Source organism: Corylus avellana, chromosome 10 (genome assembly GCF_965113065.1).
Source record: "Corylus avellana chromosome 10, dhCorAvel1.hap1.2, whole genome shotgun sequence".
Classification (NCBI taxonomy): Eukaryota; Viridiplantae; Streptophyta; class Magnoliopsida; order Fagales; family Betulaceae; genus Corylus; species Corylus avellana.
Genome location: NC_142499.1, coordinates 5,863,642 through 5,876,757, shown reverse-complemented (window position 1 = coordinate 5,876,757; position 13,116 = coordinate 5,863,642).

Here is a 13,116-nt window from a genome sequence, read left to right as displayed (position 1 = left end):
CTTAATTTTACCACCTAAACTTTTAATTTGATGCAATTGATCATCTTTCGTCAATTTTTGCTGTTATACCCTAACAGAAACCACTAACAAGACTAAATTACCCTTCAATTTAAAAAAAAAAAAAGTTTCAGGGGTATAAAGGTCATTTTACGTCTAAAAACTGGCTAAAGAGAGGTAGATTGCATCAAATGAAAGTTCGGATGGTGAAATTAAGAGATTTTAAAATTTGGGAGTCTTTTTAAATCACATGGTAATTCAGAAATCATTTGAGAAGTTAGTTTAGGAATCACTTGAGAAGTTAAAGAAGAAGAAGAAAAAAAAAAGAAAAAAAAAAAAGGAACTTTTCAATGATGCCCCGTAAAGTTAAAACCCAAGTTACCTAAGGGCTAAGTATATATAAATAAAACATTAGTGTGATTTTTGTCTTATGGTACAACTAGCCTTCCAAGCAATAGACCCGGGTTCGGCTCCCGGCAGACGTACCTTCATCATCATGGACTTTCGACCTTTTTTAAACTTCGGCCCAAAGGGAGGGTTGGGCCCAACTAGACTCGGCCGAGATGGGCCTGCAGGCACCTGTGCGAGTCTTCTTTTTATTTTATTTTTGGATAAATAACAATTCAAAACCCTTCATTCTCTAGAAAATGGCTAACTAATTCGTACATGCAGTAGAAGCCCAAGGCCCAAACCCATGCGTACCTATATAACTCACTGCTATTTGATTTAGGCATTTGATCGTGAAACATAATGAGTTTGACCACTGGACACTACTTTTACAAATTATATCGTTTTTTTTTAACCCACTTGTTCTGACTGATTTAGGCCTACATTTAGACAATATGTTCAAAGTTTGGGGCTGATGATATCATTCTCAAACAGCCATTTTTTTTTTTTTTTAAGGGAGGGTGCAGAGGAGCCATACATCTTTTGAAAAATCTAAGGCTTCGTTTGGTTTGTCGATTAAATATTTTGTTAGGAAAATGAATAGCTATTATTAGGAATAAACGAAAATATAATGGAATAGTTATTCATATTCCTTAGTTTGGTAATAACATATATATATTGATTAGTGTTAAACCAAAATTACCGAAAACCCCATTATTTTAAAAATAATTTTTTTTAATAAAAAACAAATTTAAGGGTTAAAAGAAACTTTTAATAAAAAATGGTTTCTTTTGGAAAAAGTTCTCTATTCCTTTATAAATAGTTATTCTTATGTGTAAGGGATTAGTAATTCTCACGAGAATAACTATTCCTAAAAATGTACCATTATCAAACAAAAGAATGACTATTTTATAGGAATAGCCATTTCATTCTAGTGGTCTATTCTGCAAACCATACCGGCCCTAATATTATTGAAGGGAAAAGTCCCAAAAGTCCAAGAGTTTTGCCTCTATGGAAGATAAAAACCAAATTTCTAATTTTGACAATTAAAGTAATGAGGTTTTGTTTGAGTGACAAATGGGTCCTTTCGTCAAATTTTTTGTCCGGTCTTTTATGAAAAACTTGCCTCCTGTTATATTGTCTACATCATACTAATGAAAACGTGACATAAGTATTTATATACACGTCAAACTGTCACATACCAAATAGGCAATTACACAAAAAAAAAAATAGGAAGAAAAAAAAGAAAGAAAGGGAGATCCATCCTACTCCCACCCTCCACCACGCAAAGGGAGGAGATGGAGGGTGGAGCCTCAGCCCATAAGGGGGTGGTGGGGGGTGCTCGACCCTTGTCCATGTCGCAAAGGGGATGGTGGAGGTGGAGAGCCACCCCCTAGAGGTGTGCGGGGGTGGGGACATTATGAAAGGTAGCAAGTTTTTTCATTAAAGAATAAAGGAAAATTCTAATGGAAAAACCTATTTAAACACTCTAGCGAATTGTCAAAACTAAAAATTCAGGTCCCTAGGCAAAATTAAGGGACTTTTTAGGACAATTCCCTTTTATTAAAAGGAAGCTTAGTGGTGCAAGTAAATTAACACATATATCTCCCAACATTTTGTTATTTGGGTAGATCTTGCAGATAAATAGGCGCTTCTAGTGTTTATTAATATAGCAAATCCGAAGAATGAAGAAATTCTAGCATCAATTAATTCCATTATATAAGAGAGGAATTGAAGATCGGTCCAACGTTAATATTACTAATCCCAGACGGCAAAGGAAACCAAAAAACTAATTTAAAAAAAGAAAAAGAAAAAGAAAAAGATATATTGCAAATTTATAGAGTATTTTTGTCTTTTTATTAATAAAAAAGATATATTGCAAATTTTTAATAATTTGAGGAGAACATTTATGCAATCTTTAGTTTGTGAAAAATTTGTAAACTGGGTGTTGATTGGAGATCGAAAAGTATTTATGAAATTATGTGTGCGAGAAAGTTGTTTGAGACAACAATGAAGAATGTAGTACATTAATTAAAGATATATGGAGATAAATCAAATATGTTTAGGCTTGAAAGATATTTATGAAGCTCTCCAATAACAATTAAAAATAGCCACATATAGCAATAATAAAATCAAAGCAAGCATAAAATAAATCAACATAAAGGTTTTGGTAACAAAGTGAAAACCGTTTATGAATCGAAGGTTACTAATTCGAATCTCATTCCCTCATTCTTGTGTAAACATATCAAAAAAAAAAAAAAAAAAAATTTACTAGTTAACCGTGATTTTTCACAAATTTGGAAAAACATTGAGTCGTTTTAATATAGGTTCAAAGAAAATGTTTTTTTTTTTTTTTTTTTTTTGTGATATATCTACACAAGAGGAGGGATTCGAACTAGTGACTTTCGCTTTATAAGGCATGGTCCCCCAATCGATTGAACTACCCCTTAGGACGGTTCAAAGAAAATGTTGATGGGTTGGCAAAGAACATTTCATAAGTTACATTTATATTTTTTAAATAATAATTAAATTATTTATTAATTAAATTATTTGATATTTTTATTCAATTTTGTTTAACTTTAATTTTTAACATTGACTCGTCTAAACCGAAATCCTAGCTCTGCCACATCAGACAATACACTAAACTAACCAACGCGGACGTAAAATACAACACATGTTTTTTTTTTTTTTAAGCAAATAAGGAGCAGGTACAAGGATTAAAACACCAAATAAGGGGAGGGCACCCCAATAATACACCCAAAACAAAAATTACAGTGCAGAAAATACACACAAATAGTAGGCAATAGGTCATAAATGACTCGAGCCTCTTTAGAAGGGCCGCTAAAAGCGGTTTCAAAGGCAAAATACAACACATGTTGCTAATGCTATATGGTGGCTGTTTCAGTTTACAAGGCATTTTAGGTTTTACTACTTTTGTTTAATTAGTCCGTCGTTTGTCCGCTCAAAGGTCCCCAAAGTAAGGTTTAGAAAAATCACCCCACAACCCCTACTATTTCTCCTATTATTATTATTATAAAATAGCAGTTGATACAACATGAAATGTATGTTTGTTTAGTGATTCGAGTATCATATAATACATTTTTAAATAAAATATTAAAAAACATGAGTTTGATTTTATTGGAATGAAACCCTTTTTGAATATGTTAGGTATATAATTAAATTTTTTATATCAATTTACTTTTAAATTTACTATTAAGTAAGAAAATTATAATTTGTTCTTTTAAATTAACTGTTGATGAATATGTATATTTTTATTTTTTAGTATATTTCGAAATATATAATAATAGTTACTAGAGATTATAGAGAACAATAATTCTTTCGAGACCTATTTGAATTCTAAAAGCTTGTGTTAAAGTAAATTTAGTGTAAATCATTATTTTACGCCTCGTTTATGTTATTTTCGATGGTCAACTAAAAATATTTCAGGCTGACTAATATTTTATGTAGTACAAAAAACTAAAAAAATTTGAAATACGTTTTCAAAAAAATATTTTACACTGCAACAGAATTTAAACAATCTGGAATTGGGGTCGGTTAAGTAAATTTCAATGTCAAATACGGTTTTGCATTCTAGCATACTCGAACTCATATTAATAGAACTCAACTCGTCTTTTTTTCAAATCAATTATTAAATCTGTAAAATTCAATACGGGAGATGTAACACAAAATATGAAATATCATTTGTCAAATTTTAATTCCTGCCGTGCCTCGATGACATGATGAACACACTCTCCTTATGTCAGACCAGATTGAATAGGTGCAGTATTCATGCCCAATCAATGGTGCCAAATGACTCACTCCATCAAACATGTAACTATCTATCACATTTGTTGTCTCATCTGACAAAATAAAAAATTAAAAAAATATATATAATAAAATCACGAAAAATAAAAATGAACATTTATTTCCTAACCAAACAAAAACCAGAGACGCACTAAACATAAACAATGGGTTTTCAGTTTTTTCGTACCACCAAGCTACCAGAAAAAGCCATAATTGCAAGTAGGATGAGATGTGAACGCGTCACCTTAGCAATGATAATTGACGCGCCATGGCCATGTAAATATATTAATGTAAATAATTTATGTACTTTTGGGATTGGGGTCCATATGTTCCATGTTCTTGGCAATTGTTGAGGAGAAAATATGTCCATGTATTTATATTTATTTATTATTTTGTCATTATCTACTCATATAGTGACCTGTGTCATCATGGGCTTATAAAAGGAGAAATGTCCCCCTTTCTCCGTAACTTGGTCTCTCTCTCTCGATCTCCCTCTCCAGCCTCCAGGAGACTCTAAACTCCTCTTATATCTATCTCTCATCCTTTCACACATCCCACTATACATAAATTATGGAGTATTTGGGGCATATCATAGCTATATATTTTTACCCATATATGAGACGCTGACTTAAGCATCGGAGGGTCTTCGGCACAACCGGAGACCTCCGACCATGCTTTTATTTTGCATAGACACAATAGATGTACATGAATCTCCTTCTCAGCCCAACAATAAAAAAAAAACTGCTGACAAGTCGTACTGTGGACCAAAAATTGCATCAACAGCAATGATAATTTGATCGGTTTAGATATGAATAAGTTTAGGAAAAAAAAGAGAGAACATTTTTAGATTAATGTTAATATATATATATATATATATGATCTTAGTTTTTTGTTGTTTTAGGCGTACAAATTTGTGATAAAATAATATATGAAGAGATGGCAAAAGCAAAGAGAGAAAGAGACAAGAATTTTATAAAGATTATGTTCTTAAGGCCTATGCTTACTAATAAAAAGTATGTTGTCGGGATACATATTTATTTTATTGAATTGATTTACTTGTATTATGGATAAATCCATTTACAAGGAAAATGGGATAGGTGAAGTCATTTAAAAAAAAAAAAAAAGAATCCTAGAGATGTGATTACAGACAAATATGATAAAAATTTAAAGAGAAAATTATATATTCTAATGTTAGGATCTTATTTTTTGTAAGACTAGTGTTTACATTTTTGTTTGTTTGTTTTTGTTTTGTTGGGATTGAAGTGTTTAAATAGTACATAATATCATAGTTCATATCCACATTAATTCTCTACACTAATCATAAGGGTGACAATTCATATCCGAGTGTCGGGTTCAAATTCAGGTTTTGTTGAAACATGTGTATAAAGTTATATAGGTGAATCATAACCCGACCCCTCCAATTAAATGAGTCATATCCCATAATTCTAACTTGTTAATTTTCTTTTAGGTTTATGTCGAGTTTGTGAAACATGTCAAAAATTGTAAGCCCTTATGTTGAGTGTTGGGGTTCAATTCATAATAACATATGAATATTATACTATATAGGTTAACCATAATTCGATTTATTTAATTAAATGGGTAATGCCCATCAATCCTAACCCATTACTTTGTAATGAATTTGCAAATTATATAAAACATTTTCAGCCCTATATTAATTATCACAAGTTCAACTGTTGGAATTTTGGTATTACAAGATTCTTGAGAACAATTGAAGGTGGTCGTACAACACCCATCTTTTATATATTATCTTTTTTTTTCTTCTTCTTCTCGATGTGAATAGAAGAGAAATCCGTTGAACTAAAGAGGATTAATTTACTTAGAATAAAAGAAAAAAATAATTAATTAATTTAGGTACACACCCCTGTCCTGTAAAACCTCCAATCTTTATATGGAATACTCGTTTAGGAAGATACCTATTTGAACAGAGCTCAAGTTCGAGCTGAGCTCTTGAGTCGAGATCTCGAGTCGAGCTCTCGAGCCGAGCTACGAAATGTGTTTTTAAGCTTGGCCCATAGGATCACATTAGCATTAGCCTCCAATATATTTGCCAAAGAGGATCACATTCATGGTGTAATGGATAGGAGATATATTAGGTTAGGGGGCCTTTAGGCCCATAGTTGTAGTGGGTCTACCATATTATAGTTGGTAGGATTTATGGGTTATGTAATCCAATCGAATGGTTTTGGTTAATAGTTGTTAAGGGTCTTTATAAACATGGTCGAGAAGATGACAAGATGTATTAGATATGGAAGTTCTATTGTGTTTTACTAATTCATTGCAACCGACTCCATCATTGATTTAACACACTATTTGAACTCATTTCTTTAGACTAATGTGTTTGCCGCAACATAGTTCCAAATGCATCTCTCTGTGAATGTCATTTTTTGCTGCCAAATAATTAAGGATATTTCGTGGGCAGTTCGTAAATTCATAAGCTTGTCCTTTGGGTTTCATAGATTATTAAGTCATTCACCACCATCATATGATGTGAAACATGATATTGATTGATGCTACAGTGAATGCTGCTTTGCAGGGAATGCAAAATTGAGGGTTCTTAGCAGCTGAAGGTTATCAATTTAATATATATACTTGTGTGTGTGGCACGCATGCAAATCTATTCTATTGGCTCTATCTAATAATTTTCTAAGTGTCCATGTGAATTTTGTGATTGTCACAATGTTTCTGATAATGATCTTAATCTTAAAAAGCTTTGAGAACCATATAATGGTGAAGGGGCTTATGATTCCTTTCTGTATGAGATGTACTATATACTCACCATAGTTATGCATTTCTCTCTGGTTATAAAGAGTTGTAGAATGTTAATGAAGAGGATTGGAATCTGCGGAATTTTACGGTTTAGAAGTTAAGCATGAGTAGGAGAACCTTGACTTGCACTCTATGAGTGCTCTTTAATTTACACGCAAAAGCAAAGGATAATACTAAGTAGAAAAGTCTTTAAGATTTATAAAGGCATAAATTGTGCATCTTGTGGAGGGGCCGTGATACAGATTACACGGCGTGCTAAGCACGCCGTGAAGGAATTTTTTTTTTTAATATTTTAATGAAAAAAAAAAAAAATTTGCACACGGCGTGCTCTGTTTTCATTCACCCCTTGTGGAGAACTTCCTTTTTACCTAGGTGTCATGTCTTTGTAATATGTTATTATGAAAATTAGTTTTTTAGTATTTGCATGCATCAATGTAATGTTTCTATAATACAAGTTTGTTATAACCTGAAAAGCTCTCAAATGTAACCAGTTTGTTTGAGCTGTGAGTCTTTTTTTTTTTTTTAAGTACTATGGGTCATTTTTTACTCCAAATAAAGATTAACTTGTGATTAAATTTTCATTGATGTAAGGTGTTTTATTATGTTGAGAGGAGAGCGAATTGGTCAGCCTATGATGATTTTTGCCAGTATGGGAACTTCTCAAAAACTCTTCTGCTTGATCTCTTGATATTTTATGCCATGGTTTATTATGAGGGTTATGTTTTATTTTGCATCGGAAGTTGGAAGTACATCTTAAATAGACAAACATAGTGCAAATAATAATCTTTAATGATGCACCTATAGAGTTGCTTTCATTTTCAGGATTACAAGGTTAGGTATAAGCTGAAAGTATGAAACATATTTTCCTCCCTACTGAAGCTTTGGTTTCTTCACCTTTTTCCTCTAGCCATACTTGTTAGCTGAAAGTATGTTATTTATTATTTTGTCATTATCTACTCATATAGTGACACGTGTCATCATAGGTTTATAAAAGGAGAAATGTCCCCCTTTCTCCTTAACTTGGTCTCTCTCTCTCTATCTCCCTTTTTTGCCTCCAGGAGACTCTAAACTCCTCTTATATCTATCTCTCACGCTTTCACACATCTCACTATACATAAATTATGGAGTATTTGGGGCATATCATAGTTATATATTTTTACCCATATATGAGACGCTGACGTGAAAGGGTCTTTGGCGCTCCAACCGGAGACCTCCGACCGTCCTTTTATTTTGCAGAAACACCATAGATGTACAGGAATCTTCTTCTCAGCCCAACAATGAAGAAAAATTGCTGACAAGTCGTACTGTGAACCAAAAATTGCATCAACAACAATGATAATTTGATCGGTTTAGATATAAATAAGTTTAGGAAAAAAAAAAAAGAGAACATTTTTAGATTAATGTTAAAATATGATATATATGATCTTAGTTTTTTGTTGTTTTAGGCATACAAATTTGTGATAAAATAATATATAAAGAGAGGGCAAAAGCAAAGAGAGAAACAGACACAAGAATTTTATAATGATTCTGTTCTAAAGGCCTATGCTTACTAATAAAAAGTATGTTGTCGGGATACATATTTATTTTATTGAATTGATTTACTTGTATTATGGATAAATCTATTTACAAGGAAAATGGGATAGGTAAAGTCATTTTTTTTTTTTCCCCTAGAGATGTGATTACAGACAAATATGATAAAAATTTAAAGAGAAAATTATATATTCTAATGTTAGGATCTTATTTTTTGTAAGACTAATGTTTACATTTTTGTTTGTTTGTTTGGTTTTTTTTTTTTTTTTTTGGTTGGGATTGAAGTGTTTAAATAGTACATAATATCATAGTTCATATCCACATTAATTCTCTACACTAATCATAAGGGTGACAATTCATATCCGAGTGTCGGGTTCAAATTCAGGTTTTGTCGAAACATGAAAATTATATAAGCGAATCATAACCCGACCCCTCTAATTAAATGAGTCATATCTCATAATTCTAACTTGTTAATTTTCTATTGGGTTCATGTCGAGTTTGTGGATTATGTCAAAAATTGTAAGCCCTTATGTCGCGTGTTGGGGTTCAATTCATAATAACATATGGATATTATACTATATAAGTTAACCATAATTTGATTTATTTAATTAAATGGGCAATGCCCATCAATCCTAACCCATTACTTTGTAATGACTTTGCAAATTATATAAAACATTTTTAGCCCTATATTAATTATCACAGGTTGAACTGTTGGAGTTTTGGTATTACAAGATTCTTGAGAACAATTGAAGGTGGTCGTACAACACCCATCTTTTATATATTATCTTTTTTCTTCTTCTTCTTATCGTTGTGTATAGAAGAGAAATCCGTTGAACTAAAGCGGATTAATTTACTTAGAATACAAGAAAAAAAAAATTAATCCGGTAAAATAGTGAGTCCCATTTATCTAAAGTATCATCAATTAGCTAATTTGCAGCTAATTCGCAAAGGAAAGCTGTTAACCTTTTACCTTCCCACCATTATCATACTACGCATCTTTTCCTAATATAAGGTCTAGGACAATTGCCGATTGCGTGCAGAGAATCACTACGAGTGATCTGCTCGGAAACGATCGTGGACTGTGAAACATGCAACGACTTTTGACAAAATTTGCACGCTTCCGAGGCTACCCTCATCAGCATCATTTCCGATACCGAGGGGCTTCGGTGATCTTGGGTGCCACGTGGAGTAATAGTTTATTTTGGAACCGTAAATCAATTTACATGATTAAATCATGGCTGTTCATTAATTATGTCAAGAATATGCGCTACACCGGATTTTCATCAATGGTGGTACGCTTTTGGCTATTTTTGATTTGAAGTTAGAAATTATAAACTATTTTTTAAATCTTTATTCTAACACACTTTCTAATTTTTTTTTCTTTCTTATATTAATTAAATAAAACCTAACATGTTGCAAAGAGAAGAAAGTGAAATTGCAAACACAAAAATAATTAATTAAAAATGAATTTGCAAACACAAAAATAAAACCTAACATGTTGCAAAGAGAAGAAAATCAATGCATGTATGATGCATAAGAAGACAATCCAACAATCAAAAGAAAAAAGGGTTAAATACCAAATACCCCCTGGGGTTTGGTAACTTTATTTTTATCCCCCTGGGGTTTTGATAAAGGACCAAGTTAGTCCATCCGTTAGTTGACCGTTAGGACTGACACGTGGACCAATCAGATGTTGACATGTGGCACCTATTTAATTTTTTTAAAAAAAAGAAAAGAAAAACAATTTGGGGTGGCTCAATGTTTTCCGATTCTTTTTTCTTTTCTTTTTTTTTTTAAAATACTTTTTTTTTTTAATTTTTTAAAAAATATATATATTTTTTTAATTTTTTTTTTAAAATTAATATATGTGCCACGTGTCGACGTCTAATTGGTCCACGTGTCAGTTCTAACGGTCAACTAACGGATTGACTAATTTGGTCACTTATCAAAACCACAGGGACCTCCTGTGATAAAAATGAAACCCCAGGGGGAAAAAAATAAAGTTGGAAAACCCTAGGGGGGTTTGGAGTGTGAAACATGCAACGACTTTTGACAAAATTTGTACGCTTCCGAGGCTACCCTCATCAGCATCATTTCCGATACCGAGGGGCTTCGGTGATTTTGGGTGCCACGTGGAGTAATAGTTTATTTTGGAACCGTAAATCAATTTACATGATTAAATCATGGCCGTTCATTAATTATGTCAAGAATATGCACTACACCGGATTTTCGTCAATGGTGGTATGCTTTTGGCTATTTTTGATTTGAAGTTAGAAATTATAAACTATTTTTTAAATCTTTATTCTAACACACTTTCTAATTTTTTTTTTTCTTTCTTATATTAATTAAATAAAACCTAACATGTTGCAAAGAGAAGAAAGTGAATTTGCAAACACAAAAATAATTAATTAAAAATGAATTTGCAAACACAAAAATAAAACCTAACATGTTGCAAAGAGAAGAAAATCAATGCATGTATGATGCATAAGAAGACAATCCAACAATCAAAAGAAAAAAAGGGTTAAATACCAAATACCCCTGGGGTTTGGTAACTTTATTTTTATCCCCCTGGGGTTTTGATAAAGGACCAAGTTAGTCCATCCGTTAGTTGACCGTTAGGACTGACATGTGGACCAATCAGATGTTGACACGTGGCACATATTTAATTTTTTTAAAAAAAAGAAAAGAAAAACAATTTGGGGTGGCTCAATGTTTTCCGATTCTTTTTTCTTTTCTTTTTTTTTTTAAATACTTTTTTTTTTTAATTTTTTTAAAAATATATATATTTTTTTAATTTTTTTTTAAAATTAATATATGTGCCACGTGTCGACGTCTAATTGGTCCACGTGTCAGTTCTAACGGTCAACTAACGGATTGACTAATTTGGTCACTTATCAAAACCACAGGGACCTCCTGTGATAAAAATGAAACCCCAGGGGAAAAAAATAAAGTTGGAAAACCCTAGGGGGGTTTGGAGTGTGAAACATGCAACGACTTTTGACAAAATTTGTACGCTTCCGAGGCTACCCTCATCAGCATCATTTCCGATACCGAGGGGCTTCGGTGATCTTGAGTGCCACGTGGAGTAATAGTTTATTTTGGAACCGTAAATCAATTTACATGATTAAATCATGGCCGTTCATTAATTATGTCAAGAATATGCGCTACACCGGATTTTCATCAATGGTGGTACGCTTTTGGCTATTTTTGATTTGAAGTTAGAAATTATAAACTATTTTTTTAAATCTTTATTCTAACACACTTTCTAAATTTTTTTTTTCTTTTTTATATTAATTAAATAAAACCTAACATGTTGCAAAGAGAAGAAAGTGAATTTGCAAACACAAAAATAATTAATTAAAAATGAATTTGCAAACACAAAAATAAAACCTAACATGTTGCAAAGAGAAGAAAATCAATGCATGTATGATGCATAAGAAGACAATCCAACAATCAAAAGAAAAAAGGGTTAAATACCAAATACCCCCTGGGGTTTGGTAACTTTATTTTTATCCCCCTGGGGTTTTGATAAAGGACCAAGTTAGTCCATCCGTTAGTTGACCGTTAGGACTGACACGTGGACCAATCAGATGTTGACATGTGGCACCTATTTAATTTTTTTAAAAAAAAGAAAAGAAAAACAATTTGGGGTGGCTCAATGTTTTCCGATTCTTTTTTCTTTTCTTTTTTTTTTTAAAATACTTTTTTTTTTTAATTTTTTAAAAAATATATATATTTTTTTAATTTTTTTTTTAAAATTAATATATGTGCCACGTGTCGACGTCTAATTGGTCCACGTGTCAGTTCTAACGGTCAACTAACGGATTGACTAATTTGGTCACTTATCAAAACCACAGGGACCTCCTGTGATAAAAATGAAACCCCAGGGGGAAAAAAATAAAGTTGGAAAACCCTAGGGGGGTTTGGAGTGTGAAACATGCAACGACTTTTGACAAAATTTGTACGCTTCCGAGGCTACCCTCATCAGCATCATTTCCGATACCGAGGGGCTTCGGTGATTTTGGGTGCCACGTGGAGTAATAGTTTATTTTGGAACCGTAAATCAATTTACATGATTAAATCATGGCCGTTCATTAATTATGTCAAGAATATGCACTACACCGGATTTTCGTCAATGGTGGTATGCTTTTGGCTATTTTTGATTTGAAGTTAGAAATTATAAACTATTTTTTAAATCTTTATTCTAACACACTTTCTAATTTTTTTTTTTCTTTCTTATATTAATTAAATAAAACCTAACATGTTGCAAAGAGAAGAAAGTGAATTTGCAAACACAAAAATAATTAATTAAAAATGAATTTGCAAACACAAAAATAAAACCTAACATGTTGCAAAGAGAACAAAATCAATGCATGTATGATGCATAAGAAGACAATCCAACAATCAAAAGAAAAAAAGGGTTAAATACCAAATACCCCTGGGGTTTGGTAACTTTATTTTTATCCCCCTGGGGTTTTGATAAAGGACCAAGTTAGTCCATCCGTTAGTTGACCGTTAGGACTGACATGTGGACCAATCAGATGTTGACACGTGGCACATATTTAATTTTTTTAAAAAAAAGAAAAGAAAAACAATTTGGGGTGGCTCAAT